This window comes from Pseudopipra pipra, chromosome 1 (genome assembly GCF_036250125.1).
Source record: "Pseudopipra pipra isolate bDixPip1 chromosome 1, bDixPip1.hap1, whole genome shotgun sequence".
NCBI classification, from domain to species: Eukaryota; Metazoa; Chordata; class Aves; order Passeriformes; family Pipridae; genus Pseudopipra; species Pseudopipra pipra.
In genome coordinates, this window is record NC_087549.1 from 7,856,928 (window position 1) to 7,876,394 (window position 19,467).

Below are 19,467 nucleotides of genomic sequence, written 5' to 3' on the forward strand. Positions count from 1 at the left end.
TTTTAGGTTTGCTTTGAGCTTCTTGTAGAAGCAATCGGCCAAAATTAGACACAAAGATCTAAAAAAGGGAAGGAAGGAAAGGAACAGAAATAGAACAGGGAAGGATAGGCCTGCCACTCACAGAAAGGGAAGAGACCATCAAAAAAACAAAAACAAGAAAGCTGACTACAGTGGGGAGAAGGACTTGATGCAAGAAGAGGTTGAGAAAAAACATGGAGTGCAGTGAGACAGAGCAAGAGGTGATCCTCCATCCTCAGGCTGTGCCAGAACAATAGGGAAGACGAGTTTCATGAAGAATTGAAATGACCTGTCCTATTTCTTTTAAAAAAATCAATATCCAGTTGCAACATTCCCTTAAGCAAAGATTGCATTAATGTTAGGAAACAAGGTTAACTAACATACTTAAATTTGGAGGCAAAAGAATGTGTGTCCAGGGCCTACAGAGAAAAAGAGAACATGGGAATAATAAAACCTTTGTTGTCTGCTCCAGCATGAATCTGTAAGATGATCTTGAGAAAACCATCTGCCAAAGAAAAAACCCTATAACCAAAAAATCTCAGTATCTCACAGGAGGGCTGAAAGGCCGTGTAGCTGCCAGTTTTCAGTTACTACCATGTTAAACTCTCTAGGATAGCTTAAACAATAATTTTCTCGCATTTGCTCTATACGTTTTTTTTGCCAAGGATGCTTTGAATGCTGCTTCACCCTACAGCCCTCACACCAGAGCAGCTTTATGATGCTGATTTCTTTCAGAGGACTGCTTTTGTAAGGGCTGTCTTGTCCTAGTATCTCTGGAGAAGATCTGTAAAGCTGAGGTGGACTCATTGAAACTCTCACAGGGTACCTTTATTGCAGATCACCCCGTCCCGGCCTAGAAAACCTTGCCAGCATGTACAAACTGCTGCTTATTCTGCAGGAGTGAAACTTGCTGCATCACAGAGGTTTGCAACAACACTGGAGCCCCTTTTGCTGGACCTGTGTGGCTTCTGACAGTGACCATGGGCTTGAGGCACTTCGCCAGCCCCCTTTTCCCTGGTTATAAGGAGTTCTATGAAGCAGCCTTTCTACCCAATCCAGAAGTACACACAGAGACAAATGGACCTATTTGGGTCTTCTACAATTCTCCTTTAGCCTTTCCATCTGCCCAGCAAATCCCGTTCCCCCCGGACACCACTCTAGCTTACCCAGGCTGCAGATGCTTTTTGTTGGGACATGCAAATCCTCCATCTTGGGGCATGCTATGTTATATGCAGGGACACCCCAAGGCAGATGCCTGCATCCAGACATGGTGTTGACACTAATGGTCCAAAGGAACCCTTCAGATGCCCTCTGCACAGGATTTTGCCTCTCCTTCCTTAAAAGCCTGCTTCAGTTAAAGCCTCTCTGGGATGGATGCCTATCCCTTCCTGCCCCCGTCAGAGCAGGGCCCAACCCTTCCTTCGAAAGACTGGTGATGAGATTTCCAGCTGAAAGTGGGATTTGATCTCTTTGTTTAGGAACAGAAATGAAACACGTTTCATTGCACCTCATGAATCCTTCCAACATAAGCATCTTGAGTTACATGTTTCTGTAGCTGGACATATGTGTCTGTCACCACTGTAAGGGAGAGAAGAATTTTCACCGAAATGAAAGTGTGGTGCTCCCTTTTCTCCTGATCTCATTGTTAAACAAATGAGCTGCCTTTAAAAGCACTGCAACATTTATTTGTGCCTCCAAAAGAGGTTGTTTTCACCCCTATATAAGTTTACACTTGAAGTAGCAACATTTTTTTTACAGGCTCTGTTAATTAAGGGAAATAGTCTTAATTTCAGTTAGTAAAATTGCTTTGTGTGTATGTGGGTGTGTGAAAATAATACAGTATCTTATTTCAAACCTCATGGGGTTTCAGCAATTATGCCTTTAACAGAAAATCTCAAAAGTCAACAGCCTTATAATGCCTAACTCCTGGGAACCAGAGTAAGGGGAAATTAAACATCCATCTTTGAGTTTAATGGTGTAAAAATACTCATGTAGATAACTGCTGTTATGCGGATGATTCCCTTCTGCTGAAATACAGATCCCAAAAGGTTCACCTTGCCCAGACAAGGTTAAGCCAGATCCCACCGCCCCTCGTTGCTTGTATCAGTCTGCATGGGAATATTGCACTTGGGGAGGAGAGTGGGGCTGTGCCCAGGCAGACATTTGTAGGTGCAAAGCAGCACGTCCCAGGTGAGGAAAACCTCACCCACTTCTGAACATGCTTTTCATCTTGGCTGTTCCCTGATCATCCCACCCTTCTTCAGCTCCTGGTCCTTTTTTATTTTTTTCTTGATCAAGGATATGCAAATGCTGCTCTGAGTCACAGCTGCTGCAATAGGAGGTTCATCTCACCAGCAAGAGCAGCACTGCGTGAGTGTGTGCATTTCTGCTTTACGTGATTGTCTGCACGTCCCTTGGCACACAGTAAGTATGTCTCCCAAACCACAGCTCACATGTCTAATCACTTCCACTCCAGACTCTTGAGGCTGAGCTAGGGACAATATAATAACCAGCTTCTTGCAGACAACTGGGCAGTGGTCCAGGCAAAAAGGTTCAGTGAATCTGCTGGCTGACATCTAACTCATCTGAAGTTCAGGTCCGCAAACACTCTTCTACAGTCTCTTGGCAGAGGTAAGATTCAGAGAGACCTGATCTTCTTGGTCTTTCCTGCACTTGACTTTGCAGATCATACTCCAAAAATTTGTAGGGATAAGTGCTACTTTTGGAGATAGAGGGTTTGTATCTGCACATCAAACCACTATCATTTGAAATTAACAATTTTTTGGCAACAGAGAGATTTACATTCAGGTTGGTAGATATTTGAAATTCTTCCGGTCCTGAAATACTCTTTGTAGATGTTTACACAGAGTCCAGTATAATGGGATCTGGTCCCAATTAAGTCCTGTTGTAGTGCACATGGTAAATAGCATGGGGAAATTACAGGAAACAGACCTCACAGGAGAGCTGTTAAAGTGAAACAGCAGTGTGTAGACAACATGGACACTGAGACAAAGACTGGTTCCACAGTCCTGTCTTTATCCAACTGGAAGATCACCAAAGAGACAGGGGAGAGAACTAAAATTACCTGGAAGAGAACCCTCCCTTCCTTCCTCCCTCCCTTCCTCCCTTCCTCCCTTCCTTCCTTCCTTCCTTCCTTCCTCCCTTCCTTCCTTCCTTCCTTCCTTCCTTCCTTCCTTCCTTCCTTCCTTCCTTCCTTCCTTCCTTCCTTCCTTCCTCCCTTCCTTCCTCCCTTCCTCCCTCCCTTCCTTCCTCCCTCCCTCCCTTCCTCCCTTCCTCCCTCCCTCCCTCCCTTCCTCCCTTCCTCCCTTCCTTCCTCCCTCCCTCCCTTCCTCCCTCCCTCCCTTCCTTCCTTCCTTCCTCCCTTCCTCCCTTCCTCCCTTCCTTCCTTCCTCCCTTCCTTCCTTCCTTCCTCCCTTCCTTCCTTCCTCCCTTCCTTCCTTCCTCCCTTCCTTCCTCCCTCCCTCCCTCCCTCCCTTCCTTCCTCCCTTCCTTCCTTCCTTCCTTCCTTCCTTCCTTCCTTTCTTTCTTCCTTCCTTCCTTCCCTTCCTTCCCTTCTTTCCCTTCCTTCCCTCCCTTTCCTCCCTTTCCTCCCTTTCCTCCCTTTCCTTCCTTTCCCTTCCCTTCCTTCCCTTCCTTCCCTTCCTTCCCTTCCTTTCCTCCCTTTCCTCCCTTTCCTCCCTTTCCTTCCTCCCTTTCCTCCCTTTCCTCCCTTTCCTCCCTTTCCCTTTCCTTCCTTTCCTTCCTTTCCTTCCTTTCCTTCCTTTCCTTCCTTCCCTATTCTCCATTTTCCAGTTTTGGAAGGTTTCAGAAGGTCCAGCAGAAGGCATAGGCAGACCTTTGTCTAAAATTGGCACATTGGCTTCAGAAAGAGCTTATCTGAGAAGATAATGCAGGGGTGGGACCAGTGATGCACTTTCACATTTCCAGCAGTACACCTGAAGCAAGGGGGTGGGTCAGGTATGACAGGGTGTCATGATTTGTGACTTTTAGAGCCACCCATCACTTAGTGTTTCTAAGGAGATGGTGTGAGGCAGGACAGACTCATCAGACAGTTCAGCAATTTTTTACAGTGCACACGATAAATCTTCCTCATATTATTCACTATGTCAAATATTACTCTGTTGCACAATACTGTGTGTTCTAGATTGCACTTCTCAACTACCCTTGAAAAAGAAACTTATCAATGTGAGTTCTTAGAGCATTGTCTTGTCACATAAATAACAATTTTGGTCATTTTTATTCAAACATGGCTTAGTACTAAAAGTTTTTCTCTTTGTTTTTTGGTTTGTTTATGTATTTCTTGGTTTCCTCATTAAAAAATTCTTGTTCACTTAGCAGCCGACCTTGTGACTTTTGTCTGAATGAGGAGAAACAGTCAGACCATAATTTGGCTCTGTCAGTAGTGAGGGGATGGAGGAGGAAATACTGCGAGAGGAGAGTATTTTTTTCATTTTACTTGAGCCACATACTACAACAATTTGCAATACATGTTTACAGGCAGAACTGGCCAATTTGCTGGCACATATGAGTCTTAGGAGTCAGGACAGACTCCATCCACAGCTGTTAACCAGTGCTTTACCCTGGCAGATGCACAAAGATACAAGAATTGGAAAGTCCCATGGGATAAACCTGAGGACAAGTAAAAGTATGATAAAACTCAGTGAGAGCTGTCTATAACTCACCAAGTAGCCCAACACACTACACAAGGGCTTGGGCTGGAGCAACAGCAGGTTGGAAGGGTTACTTGCTCCAACATCTTCTCTTAAATGCTGCCAAATAGACCCCTGTGTAACTAGTGGGCTTGCTGTTGGTAGCCAGGCAGAGATACTGCAGATGTAGGCTGACAGTGTAGGATGGCACTGGGCTAGTGGAGAAATCAGCTAATTCACTAGCCATCCTCTAGCAAAAGGAGATAAAACAAGTCCAAAGATTCATCAAAAGATACTTGAAAACTAGTTTTACTAGTCTGTTTTTGGTTCTCTGCACTTGGTAGGGGATGGCTATCTGTCGAAGTAATTTTATTTAAAGAATTGCTGGACATAACAGCCAGGGAAGTTTCTTTAATAAGATTTTTTTAAAGCATTCCTTAATGACTGATGTTGGAATGCATAGAGCAAAAGAGTACTTGGTCTGGGTTACAAATAGATGTGAATGGAAGAACTAATTTTGGCCCATGTCAGCACATATAGATGTGACTCTCTCCATGTGTCTTACTCGAGCACCCCACCTCGGGCAGCCCTGGTTTGCTGTTCTGGCACAGATGGCTGTTGTTGAACAGATGTTGTCTTGTAAGCTCCCCTAAGCAGCTCCATTTTCCAATCAGAATTGTAACTGGAATTATGTACAGAAGATAATTGCAGCATTTATAGAAGGGGAGTCCAAAAAACTGGCCTTGAAGCTCAGCGAACTGAGGTCACCCATCAAGCTGCTGCCTTCCCCTCCTGCTTTTTCAAAAAAGCTAGATGATTTTATTAGAGTCAACTGCTGAATAGAAGCTGTTGGCATTACAAGTCAGGAAAGACAGCTAGGATACTCTTGTCACTAACTTATTCTTGGCCAGAGAACAAACCAATGCTTGCTGTATCATCAAACAGGTAACGGTCTCTTGTGTAATTAGATCAAATTATTATAATAGTGATTATAATAATTTATAGCTATTTGTCCCTTAAACCAGCTCCTTCATTATGTTTTCCACTGTCTGCTCTGTGATTGTCTTGTTGAGATCATAAGCATTTTGGGCAGGGACTTTCGGTGTCATGGGCAGGGCTGGTCGCCCTACTCATGCCTAACAAGCAAGGTTTTAGTAATTATATTGTATCACTGAAATCAGCTATTAGTAACAAGAGAAAAAAATGTAGCATCTGCACCAGTATATGATAGCTGCAAGAAATCACAGTGTTAATTTTATTGCGAAGAATCACAATATTATTTTCCCTGTCCTTGCTTTCAAGACCTGTGCAAATGCATAAATCCACCAGGATTGTCTGTGAAGTTGGCTAATGAGACATTGACAATTAGTTTAGGCCTCAGCTAGTAGTCCTCAGAGGACTACAATGACCCTGTAATTCAGCAGGTGCAAATCAGTACAAAATAGCTGTTGAAAATCTGACCCATAGAGTAAAGTGAGCTATATCTAAAGCCAAGGAATAATCTTTGGATATAGCACTGCCCAAATAAAAAAAATGTGTTTTAGATTAAATCTTCAATCTGCGATGCTAATATAATTATAATGTCAGAAAAAAAGAAAGCACTAACCATGTTAAATAAACATGTCTCTGGCAGAGAACAGAACTTTTAAATAGACAACATATATCTGTGAGCCAAATAAAAATCTAAGAGGCAATCCAGAGTACTTTTCTGCAAACAACTTGAAAGTTTCTCCATAGCTCCCTTTTTCTTCCATGTTCTAATCACAATAGGGAGATGATTGTCTAAGACCAATATTCAGAGCACAGGAGATAGATCAAATATTTCACTGCAGACAAGCCTGTGGTTTGGATAAGGCCCACTGTTTTTGTAAGAGCTTCAGCTCTGTATGTCTTTTGGTACATAGACTTGATTGCAAAATGTCTGTAGATGCAGAAGTGTGTACACAAAATTCTATGTTAAGATCTAAACGGGGCACCTCAGACACTTGGATAATGGGCCATGAAACTAAAATGTGCAAGTGGAGACTTTGCTGCAGTCTCAGCTACTCAAAGACCCTGCAATGGCAGAAATTATGTCCACCTAAAGTTCACTGCAATGGCAGGATCCAATTCAGATTCTGCCAGCACAGAATGACAGCAATGCCTCACGTTCAAGAAATTGATTTTGTTGTTGCACACTGCAATCACACATGAATGTATTTATGTATAGTAAACTATATTCATATATAATATACACACATGCACACATAGAATAGAGGTATATATGTACTTAAAACTGTAAGGAAAAAGTATATATACTTTGAAAAATTATGTCTTCATCATCTCTGTAAGTTTTCAATTTCTACTAACCATAATTTCAACGTAAATAATTTTCACACTTTGGACTTCATAAGCAGTCAGACCAATGAGTTTAAACCAGATGATTTTTGTTGCCTACTTCATACAAGCTGTTAAGGGACAATGCTGCTAAAAGGGTAAGAGGAATTCCAAAATACTGGAAGCACTGGGATGATGGGTGAGTTGTGAAAGTCCAATGCTCCCAGCCGAAGCATGGAGGCTGGCAGGTAAACAGGAGTCTGTCATACAGGTGTCTCAGCTTCTTGTGTATCATGGAGTGTTTGGATTGATGCTACACAGCTGCCACTCTGAGACAGATATAAGGAGCAAATATTCTTAAAATCCTTGTGAGATCCTCTAAGATCTACAATTCACTTGAGGGAAATTTTTCTCCTAGGATCAGAGGGAGCTGGGATTTCACTCATGTTTGTTGCTGTCATTATAGGCAGGAAGTGGTTAAAGCAGTCAAACAGAGTCAAAAATTTGAAGTAACAGAAATCACAGAAACCAATCATAAAAGAAGGTTATGTTTGTGATGTGCAGCAACTTCAGAACCACTGAGTATTTCAGTTTTGTATTGACTCCAGCAGTTTCAGAGCTGCAAGGTTTCCCCTTAGTCAGCATGGTTTTTGTCTCCCAGGTGGACAGAAGAGCCAAAGCAAGAACCAGCCCCGCTGTGTCCCTACCCTTGAGTTGGTGCTGGGGCAGGTTGGGTGCTCTTGACAAGGCTGATTTCCTTCCCCTGCAGTGTCCTGGGAAACAAACTGACTTTAGGGAATGGAGAAGGGAGGTCAATCTTCCTGCTTGAAAGAGAAAAAAAACCTTCCCTCCCTAGGCACATGGTTTAACCAAGCCATCTTCTAGAGATGTTGGCCTACTTCCATTCCCTGAATCAGCGAGGCTATTGAGGTGCCACAACTGAACCTCTACTCTGTGCTTCATTGCATTTCCTTCCCCAGGAGGATGCTTTAGGGTGATAAGGTATTGTGTGCAAACCCCTTGAGGTGCATATGGCTCTGTAAGCCTGCTCTGCAAGATGAGGGGCTCAACAGCAGGTGACAAGCAAGAAATCAAAGAGGAATCAGTCCCAGGCCTCATCTGACAGCCTCAAAATATATCAAAGCTTCCCTTTGCTGTCCAAAGAGGCCTGGGAATTCCAGCCTTACAGCCAGGAGGTTTGTTGTCCTCCAAAATAAGTCACCCTGGACACAATAAAAGCATCATCCTGACCAGAGCAGCCAAGGAGCTTGAGAAGGGTAAAGGAAGTACTTAAATATTTTCTTTCTGGATTTTGACTGCCAAATCTCTCAGGAGAGGTTGGATTCTTCACAAAAATGCTTGATGGGAAGAAACTCCCCAGGAAGGGATTGTTCTGTTTTGGTTTGAACTTGAAGGCCTCCAGTTAACTTGGGGCACTGCCACCAGCCACCTAAGGAAAGCTTGAAGTATTTCTACTCAGGGTGGGGTAAATTCCTACTGTGGGTGTACAAAAGGCCTTCAGAGGTATGACTTTCCTGGGACACAACCTTCCTACCACAATATATTTTGTGGTTGAACATAAATTGGGTGGTTTGGTGCTTGTAATTACAAAATTCTACTGAGGTTCGTCTTTCCCCTCCCATCCCCCTGTGGCTTTTACTCCAGTTTAACATGAGGTTTTCCCTGGAAATTAGTCTTTATGATTCCTGTGTGCCTGCTATCGCTTTTTTTTCCCCCAGTGTCTTTTTTTAAAGAAAAATGCATAAACAATCCAAGAAGCAAATGGAAAACTAGTTTGCCTGCTCAGGGATAGAAGACTTCCTTGCTGGCTTGAGCATCTTGCTCTCTTTAACACACTCTGTTGGTCCCTGAATCTTTCATTTTAGGCAGTACATCCTCAAGGAGAGGGCAGAGACTGTTTTACTCCCATTCTTTGTTTCCCTTTGTCCCTGCTTTAAGGACTCCTCTCCTGAGCATGCCTTCCCCACTGAGGACAGTAGAGTCGTCTGGGCTAGAGGAGCAGAGATGTTCTTTGATCCTTCTGCATACACTCTGAGGTTGGGACACTGGGAAAAACACGGACTTTTACATGTTCAACCTGGTACTGAGGGCTCATAACTCTCACAGCAGGGGCTCAGCAGTGTTGGTGTGGGAGCAGTGAGCTGTGATGACTTCAATCCCTACTGCCTTCTACAGACACCCTCAGTGCCACAGTCCACATGTTTGAAGGTAATTTCATGGAAATTCTGGGCTCCAAAGTTATCTAGTGGCTATTTTTTGGGTATATCCTTGGGTTTAACACCCAGTTTCTGTCTAAGTTCTCTTTTTGGGAGCTAAGTGCTATTTTGGAATATTACTGATTGACTGTTCCTTCCTCAGCTTCTTTAAGAATATAAGAGAGGTTACAATATTTTCTGGCCTCACAAATTTATTTTGATGATGCATATGTTTAAGACAGCTTAAAATGAGGTGAAATGAATTTTCTACATGTTTGTGATAAAAAAACCAGAACCCTGGTTATTTTGGTGGTTTCCTAAAAGACACTTCTGATCAAAACTCTACACTCTGAGCAACATCTATAGGAGTGTGCAGATGGATTTTGTAGGGAGTGCAGTAAAAAATAACAGGTACAGTGTTGAGACTCCTAAAACACTGGTCCAGGTACCAGTTTCTTTAAAGACATCTTTATTAAAGAACAAATCCGTGACTATGTGGGAGACTGTAATATTCCAAGATGAAAATTTCCCCTCTCTATGGAAGGAATACAGTTGATTTGGTTTTATTAACCCAGACATAAAAAATAAACACAGATTCTGTTGTTGACTATTTGCAGCTCCCACAACTCCCAAGGCCACAGCATGAATTGCCCTTAAATTTGACTAATGCTACAAAATGAAAATACATAAGTAGTCAGAAAAATACAGGCAGAGCTTCCTTTTTTTTTTGCTTAGTGAGGAGGCGATGGGAAACTGCCTGTAAGATGCACCACAGTAATTCAGATTCAGCTTAGGGCTGAGAGCTTGACCTCCCCGGGTCACAGTGTACGAACTGTGCCCATGTCCTATTTAATTGATGTTCTGCTTACCACTCTGTTAAGCACCAGATTTGGAAACTCTCCAGCTTGTGTGAAGGAAAGAATGGCATCTATTTGCCCCTATTCATTTGTCCACTGCTGTACAGAAGAAGGTGGGATTTGCCTCTCTGTTGGGATTTTAATCATTACTCTTTAAAATTAGTACAGGCATTTATGATTTTCTTTCTGCCTGGCACATGTTAAGTGACACTAGGACTGAACTGTGAATGGAGCAATGTAGTGGTGAACAGCTCTACTTTGCAGCCCTGGAGTCAGAAACTAACTTATTTCTCATTCAGCAATACTAATCTCTTGCAAACCTCCCAGTGGCACATTTTTAAATAAGATGTCAATGAAAGGATTTGGTTTACTCCATGTTAAGCACATCCTCCCTTTCAATTATAAATGTCTTCTCCCTCCACAGTCCCCGTCCCATCCCCAGTGTGCCCAAGAGAGATTAGTATTATATTTTTTAACTACAGAAAAAATGGAAGTAGTGAGTCAAAACAGTTGTCATTATCAGTGTTTCAGTTTTAGATAAGAAACACTGTGCTTGTAACCAGCAAATGTAAAGAAATTTGTTGACCAGAGATGATTCACATACAGAACCAGACTGCTCATGGACAGATTGTGAATGGAAGGAAAAGCTAAATTTATTATAGTGCAGATGTTATCTCTATTTACAGATAGACAAATTGAAACTCATAAAACTGAATTGCTTGCCAAGAAAAGACAGAAAAAGGCAATTGCAGGTCTGGGGAAAGACTTTGGATCTGTTGTCTCCAAATCATCAGCTCTACTAAGCAACTGTACCTCCCTTTAATTAATAATTCATTGTTAAATGTTTGGAAACATCTGAGCAACAAACACATTACAATAAAAGATGTATTGTTGGCATCTTTTTGGACATGAAAGGTGTGATTTAATATTCCTTCATTTTAGCATTGAGAAAGCCTGCGTATGGCAAAGAGCAGCTGTTCCTGGTCTTCATGAGTGATCAAAGGTGAACAATTGATTTACTACTTTTGCTATGGATCTTGTTGGCAAACATTCAAGATGTGAATTGCCTAGTTGTTTTTCTCTCGGTAAATGTAATGTTTATGATAAATGTTTTTATACACATATTTATATCTCAGAGGACCTCTCTTTTGTCTTAGCTCTGTTGTACTAAACTATCATCTCTTTTCAACCTTATCTTTCACAGGAAGAGTTTCAGACTCTCCTTTCATTCATAAGAAACAAAGGGAGAAAAAAAAAAGAAGTCTTTGATTTGTTTTTGATCTATAGATCTTCACATCACTAAAAAAACCTGACAGCTGGACTGTGTCATTAAGCATTTCCTTTCTGCTTGTAAAGACTCTATCTCCTGCTTCTTGGTATTTGACTTAAGTACTGCATGACTTTACAGGTCAGGTCCTATGAGTTATCAACTCCTTCTGTCCATCTGAGTCTGGCTGCTTCTCTGGGTATGCCAGGTGCCTTTGACAGGGATGCTCCACAGTCATCCACTGCACAGATGCAGAAGCATTTCCCTATCAAGAGTTAGAGGGAATTAGATTTAAAGCCATGTTTACTGGAGTCCTTAGACTCACCCAACTCATGTGGTTATTTAACCTGGAGAGAAGGAAAGTCAGGGGGCACCTCATCTCTTCCTACAACTACCTAAAGGGAGGTTGACTGTAGGGGGTCAGTCTTTTCTCCCAGGTAACAAGCGATAGGACAAGAGGAAGTGGTCTCAAGTTGTGTCAAGGAAGGTTTAGATTAGATATTGAGAAAAATTTCTTCACCAAAACACTTGTCAAGCATTGGAACAGGCTGCCCAGGGGAGTGGTGGAGTCACCATCTCTGGGGGGATTTAAAAGACATGTAGATGTGGCACTTGGGGACATGGTTTGGTTGTGAACATGGTGATGCTGGGTTAATGGTAGGACTTGGTGATCTTGCAGGTCTTTTCCAATCTAAGCTATTGTACCATTTTAGAAGGCTTAACATGGCTTCAGGCAGCCTCAATGCTATTATCTTTGCTGAGGCACAGGCTCTACTGACAGTCCTATGGACAGTGTGATGGACAAGTTCTTGTGAGGCCTCCATGTGGATTGTGGTTCTTGTGTCCACAGTCACCTGAAGTAGCTCTTTAAGGGAACAAACAGTCTATATCTTACAAATTCCTGATTTTATGTCTAATTTTTTTGTGTCTGTCCTACACACAAACAGTGAACAAACTCCGTGTGCCCACCAGATCATATTATTTTGTCTCTATGCTGACATAGCAGTGTCATTGCTGTGTCAATATTTTGAGCATTTATTTGGTCTAAGTGTTATTGGTGTGCCACAGCTACACCCATACTGAAATCACTGTCCATGAGTCCACCTTCTCTCAGCCCTTCCAAAGTCCAAATATCAACCCCCTTTCTCTCAGCTCTTTCAAAGTCCAAATATCAACCCCCTCTCTGCCAGAACAGAAAACATGTCCCTGTGTTGCCCACCATGTCAGTTGCCCGGATTCCTACCCAGGTAAAATATCTCCAGTGGTGAACTCCCAAGTACAGAGAGAAATGATACACATCCTCATATAATGCCAATGGACAAAGTCCAAAAATTTCCTTCTTTTTCACCATCCTCCCATTCATGTGCTCTAAACTCTTGCTCCATCTAAGCTCATTGACATTGCCAAAGTCTTTCCTGTATTTCCACTCTTGCTTAGCTCATGCTTGTCTTCTTTTTCTCCCTGTCCCACCCTTTCCCTCCTAACACCTGAGTCACACAATCATTGAATCATAGAATTATTAAGGTTGGAAAAAACCTGCAAGATCATCAAGTCCAACCATTAACCCAGCACCACTATGTTCACCATTAAACTCTGTCCCCAGGAGCCACATCTATATGTCTTTTAAATATCCCCAGAGATAGTGAGGCAATCCCTTCTGTGGGCAGCCTGTTCCAGGGCTTGACAACCCCTTCCATGAAAAAATTATTCCCAATATTCTATCTAAACATCCTCTGGTGCAACTTAAGGCCATTTCCTCTTTTTCTATCACTTGCTACTTGGGAGAAGAGACCAACCCCCACTTCAGCATGACCTCCTTCCAGAGAGTTATAAAGAGGGAGAAGGTCCACCCCAGCCTTCTCTTCTCCAGACTTAACATCCCCAACTCCCTCAGCAGCTCCTCATAGGATTTATTCTCCAGACTCTTCCCCAGCTCTGTTGCCTTTCCTTGGACACACTCCAGAACCTCAGTGTCTTTCTTTTAGTGAGGGGCCCAAAACTGAACACAGGAGTTGAGGTGTGGCTTCACTGGTGCCAAGTACAGGGGGCAATCACTGCCCTGGTCCTGCTGGACTTGCTGACACAAGCCACTGCTCTAGGGCCCTTCTGGGAAACTCCTTCTTGTAGGACACCAGTACCTTGTCATGTTAGCATTATTTTCAAGTTGCCACCAAACCTGTCTTCTTTACCGAGGCTTCTTTGGCTACCTGAGCTCCTTCACCCAGGTTTCATTTTTGGCAGCTACAGACAGTATTTCATGATGTGAACATGCTGTGAACAACAGCCGTGGCTAAGGGGGTGAATGTACTCTCACTGGAGTAAATCAAGTAACCAAATCTGGTGTGTTGTTGCTCAAGTGGAAAAAAACAGGCCTGTGCACAAAATACTGCAGAGCATGGAAGATCAGTGTGCTGTGCCACCGTGAAAACCATGACCTGTGCACCTCATGTGATAGCATTGCTAAATGAGCTTTGAAAAGAGATCATTTTTCTAGTGGTCTCTTAAAGAATGTGGGTGGCAAAGCAGCAACAGTAATCAGCAATGTTAATTGCAGTCACACATCAGTTTTCATTGGCATTTTCCAGCTTTCCATATAAAAGACATTGTTCCACCGAAAGCATAGGCCAAGTTAGCTAATCATTTACAGCATATTTACTTTCTCCCAGGATTGTCTAGGAGGAATTGTACCTTGTGTTTTAAAGCTGTTTGAAGCAAAAAGCCTGGAGAGAAATTGTTTAATTTGATTTAAAGCTTTTATAGCTGACCTGCCAGTCAAAGTGATTCGGGTAACTAGGTGATGAATGAGACTCGACTCTGTGTTGCACTAATTAATGTGGGGATTATCTCTGAGGAATTGATCTGCCTTTTTTTCCAAAATGTTGATGTCAGTGAAATGGTACTACTACCATTTATTTAAAACCATCCACTATGTCTGTTGTTAAAAATCATGGGACTGTGAGTCAGCCATCCTGGATGACTTATGGTTCTGTCACTGATTCACTGAAAATGAATGTCTACACTGCACCCAACACGAACTAAATGAAAGCTCAGACACAAAACGTAATCTAGCCAAAGGCTAGAAGGTCTGTCACTGGCTAACCAGGGTAAACTATAAGGCTATAGTTTCATGAGTCTATTTTTAAGGTTGAAGTGTTTCCAGTTATGATACATACCTGCTCAGAATGGACTAGTTCCTTTACAGTCCTGTGCCCAAAGTTATCTAGCTGTACAATGGGTGAATAATATATTTTCCCAACTGAGAAATGTTCAGGCATGGTAAAGTGTTTTTAAAGGAGTATTTTAGTCATTGCATTACAATGAGGTTTTTTCCTTCAAGTTATGGAATATGACTTTAATAGATAAATGGGGGAGATTAGGCTTTCAATCACAATATATCTGTTTATAGGCCAAATATAAAATGGATTAAAAAAAACAATCAAGCAAACAACTATAATTTGTATTCAACCATATGACCTGGCACAAGACTCTGCAATGAAGACAATTAAAGATTCAGATTTGTGAGTAAACTATGCATTTTCCAGCCTCATTAATGACGTGGACCATCTAATGCCACCTTCTGCAAACAAAGGTAACTTGTCCTAAATTTATCAGCTATTCATTAGCAGTCATTGAAGGCTGGAGAACTCTTGCCTCCCGAACACTTCCAGGAGTTCAGCACAAAAGCTGGCTGCTGCCCCTGTGAAGGGGAAAGCTTTAGCTCAGACCATTGCTGCATCTTGGCTTCCTTCAGGGTCTGCTCTGAATTGCCACCCTTCTCCCAAATGCCTGGTGCTGCCTCCCAGCACACCCCATCTCCATGGGAGAGGGGCTCTGTCCTGCCAAAGCTGCTCAGGACAGTCAGAGGAGCCTTGTGCAGCTGTAGCAACAGCAGCACTGAGGCAGCGCTACAAAGCAGTGAGCAGTGAGCCAGCACCTAGGAGGTCCTGCTGCTGCCCCTCATCCTTGTCTGAGGCACTTGCTGCTGCTTTTCTGCAGCAAAGTCATCTTTATTTTATTTTTTTTATTAGATGAAATGGTACAGAACCCAACTTCATATGTTTAGCAAAAATTAAATTCTTAGGCTCTGCCTTCCTCTAATCTCCATATAACATGTCCTTAGGGAAGGGATGGGTTAGTCCCCTCCATACTTCACTGCGCAACACCACAGCTACATGCATACATGCACAGAGAATAGGGACAGAATTTACATAACATTTCATAAATTCACAACTTGCCAGGACACAAATAAAGGCAACATTTCTCATCCCTTGACAAGTTCGTGTCACATACTGTATCTTTGCTTTCACCTTGTGACTGTGCTGTTGTCTTTCATGTACCTCCTGTATGGACCACCATGATCAGTGGAGCATGTCCTCCCATGCCACAGAGGAGCAGGAGTCTCTCTGCTAGAGGTTTTCTATACTGAAAGTCCCCTGTGCAAAAGGGGGACTTTCCAAAACCTTTTCTTTTGGTCGGGATCCAGCGTAGGTTGGAAGGACTGGTTTCAACAGAAGGTGCCAGGCAACTGAACAGGCACAGCTAAAACTTCATGTGCTTTCTTACCCAGTATTGTGATAAGAGCTTTCCTTGCATGTTCACGTTTGACCTTCATAGGCTGCCACTGCTGCTCTTGGGTTTCCCCAAGACAGCATGAGTGTTGCTGTTGATACCACTGTAGTATCAACATAGTACACTCCTATCAGCATAGGGAACTGGTTGTTCACAGCCCCTGCGCTCGCTTGCTCTTTCGCAAGGATCAGTCACTGAACTAGTTCTGTGGTCAGGCTTATTCAGGAAGCAAAACATTGCAACTGCAGGCATTTGTTTGTGTCCGTGTTTGGCACAGTCTTAAGTCAACTCCACCTCTCTGATCTTCTCTTCCCTATCCCTTATTTTTAATGCATTCTTTCTCCTCCTGTCCTACTCTCTCCCTAACAAACCTCTGTTGTTTCATTTCCAGAGAAATGCCATCAATCACATCTTGATTTCAAAACGTACTTTTCTAATTATGGTATGGTAACCTTGCTCATTGCCAAAAGTCATTATGAAAATCATGAAGATGTTGGAGGTTCAGAGGGTAAACCAACACACAATGCTGATGTTACAGGAATCCTTTATTATAGGAAGGGGAAGGAAACCTACACTGCTTCCAGCTCTGGAGACTGGCTGAAGAAGTGGTGTGAACATTCACCTCTGCTCTCAGATATTCCCTTCTGGAATGTCCTAAAAGCAAATTATACAGGACAGTTCCATGTGATTGTCCCTTGTATTCACACTGGTCTGGGAAACGGACTGCAAACTGCAATGGGAGAGAAGCTGGGGGCTTTTCATCCTTGTGGTTCCCCTTGAATCGTTTTGGCCACAAGGATACAAAAGATTTTGTTTTGCTCTAAAGAGGCAGGGCAAATCTAAAAAAGGCAAGTTTAAGCCAACTGTGCTAGCTTTAGTACCCTGTACAGCCCACAATGCAGGGCTTTGTGCAGACTCCAAGGAGAAGAACATATGTGCGTGTTTAAATGGGAACTGAAAGAAATGCTCTGTCAACTGACCAGGAGCTGGAATGTTTAGGGATCAGTTTCCAAAGTGAGCTCAATGGCATGAGAGCAGTTTGGAGATAATTCAAATTAACATGCAGAGCAAAGCCCTCTGAAAGAGAGTCTTGCCCTGAACATATAATTTGTAGAATAGATCTCAACTGAAATAGATCTCTTTCCAAAGTGTGTTTGAGTAATGAATGCATAGGCAGGAAAGGATCTCTACTAGGCTTTACTTCTCCTGGAAACACTCCCTGTTAGGCAGAGGACAGGTCAATAGAGACCCAAGCAGAAATGTCCATCTCGTTAGACATGCTTCTGGGATGCACTTATGTCAGTAGTTACCCTTTCTAGATGTTTGTTACTGCCAATCTACTGGATGAGCCATTTGTGGGACTGTTGTTTCTTTTCCTTGTGGAAAATCAGCTGAATTACTTTCATTGTCCAGCTCGATGGTCTGAGCTGATTTTCAGCAGCAGCTGACTGAAGAGTGCTGCTGTATATTGCTCTGCCTGTAGGGTGGTTGGCAGTCAGTGACAGCCAGGATAGCAGGAGAAGAAAAGTAGGGACAGCAGAGCCCAGCAGTAAGACCTAAAAAAGTTGTAAAACCACCAGCTGAAGCCTAGAAACTTTTTATTCCCTCACTTCACTCAACCACAGTAGCTCCCTAGAGTCTAGTGCACCAAGCTGTGAACTGTGAGCCTTGATAATTGCCACAGCAAGGGGAGACTGATTCCTGCAATCTAGAGATTAGGTAGGTAGAAGGACACTCCAGTTTTAGTTTGGGCCACAGTGGAAAGAAAGACAGGATATACAGGCAGAATATCTCTTCAACAATTTCACAGCTCCTTTGCACAATTCCCGCTCACCCCAGCAGCACTGCTATCATGAGTAATGACAGGCATCTTTTATACAGGAACACCTTTTGTATAGCACATCCTCTATGTGCCTATAAGGTACCCTAAAATAAGTGATGGACAATTCTGAATGAGACACTTCTCCAGTACTCCTTTGGAATATGAGTCATGGTATAGCCAAGAGCAGAAGGTGCCTGGGTCCGGGAGAACAGTCCCTGCACAGCAGTCATCTGCTCTCAGGAGAAGGACCTTCATCCCCAGCAGACAGTGATAATTCCATTTCTCTTCCACTTTAGGTATATAAATCCAGAGTAGGACAGTAGTGCAATAAACCCATGAACTTCATGTTCCTGTCATGTACGCAGTGCTTGTTCTTCACATTTAGATCATGTTTATGCACTGTTTAGGGAATCTTCTGTCTGGATTTCATTGTGATGACTGTGTACGTAAAGCTTGAGCCTTGGCATTCCTGAGGGCTGGGCAACGTTTGGCCACAGGTCCCCTGAGAACAGTTTGTTTTGTTGCAGGGTCATCTGTCACTGCACATGAAATGTACTTCTGCTGCTTTGTGTTCCACCTAAGAGCTGAACATGGAGCCCCACCATGGAGCACCATGTTTTTGATGGGGATTCAAGTAAAAGTAGAGCATATCTCAGTGAGGGATTAGTCATTTACTTTCCACAATATTTCTGCTGTGTATAGAACAGTCTTAGTCCCTGTGCAGCCGAAATATTAAACAGACCAGTGAGCTATTCCTGGCCTTTCCTTACATATAGTCATCTCTGCCCACCACCTCAGGGTCTGTGCATATCAAAAAGATACAAACTAAGCTGGCAGAAACCATTTTGCACAATGTCATTACTCTCATGAGCAATTTGGCTTGCTTGCAACCATCACCACATCAGTCACACTGTCATTGTGGCATGAACAACACCTCCTTCCATTTGCTGCCAGACTGAAGAATAGGCTTGGGTCTCTTTTGTTGCATGTAACAGTGACAGTCCTGGTAGAAGGAAAGTGCTGAGACCACCAACCCACCTGACTGCCACAGATGTCCCCCACCTTGACTTTACACCAACAAACGCTGAGGCCTCTGGACCACAGTGCCATGACAGTGCTGCCTACTCAGTAGCTATACGACCAGCCAAGGTATCCATGGAAAAGGATGTTTTTAAACCCTCTGTCAGCTGCTCTTCCTTCCCAGGCTAACAAGTTGACAATTAAACCATCTTGAAGCAAAGCTGAGAAAACCATGTGGTCTGTACGTGTATCCAGCAAATAGGCAAAAACGCCCCCAGACCTCGTCTGTTCTGTCTTATCCCCCGTGCCTGTGGAAATCTGCCCTTGATTTTCATTAATTTTTTCCACAAACATTTGAAAATCAGTTCATTCCTCTGAGGTTTTGCGGTCACCTGGTTTGAGTAACCTGAGGAGCTAACACCAGGTCTGTAGACCTTGTTAACCCAGCACATAAGCAAGACTTTTTTGAGATTAACTCCTAAATTTGTGCTTAGATGCTTTCCAGGATTCTGAATTAATGTTTGAATGAAAATTTTAGGCTGTTCTTACAAGGCTATGCGAGTCAGAGGTGTGTACACACAAAACTCACTCTACCTGCCTGCCCTTGCTTGACTTTTAGATAATCCTCTTTCTTGCATCCCTCTTGGACAGCCTTCTGTGGTTGACAGCAGATGGACAAACTGGGTAATAGAATTTGTCTTTCTGCCCCTAA

At 42.9% G+C, this 19,467-nt stretch overlaps 1 long non-coding RNA gene across 2 annotated transcripts; it reads left to right on the forward strand.

Moving 5' to 3' along the window:
- Positions 1–2,322: 2,322 nt before the first annotated feature.
- Positions 2,323–18,975, forward strand: LOC135415921 (uncharacterized). 2 transcript variants are annotated; one of them, XR_010431344.1, is made up of 5 exons: positions 2,323–2,442; positions 9,132–9,233; positions 11,020–11,080; positions 18,032–18,092; positions 18,731–18,975. It is a non-coding gene; the product is annotated as an uncharacterized LOC135415921 (long non-coding RNA). The 2 variants fall into 2 exon arrangements; XR_010431360.1 differs by lacking the exon at positions 11,020–11,080.
- The last annotated feature ends 492 nt before the right edge of the window (positions 18,976–19,467 follow it).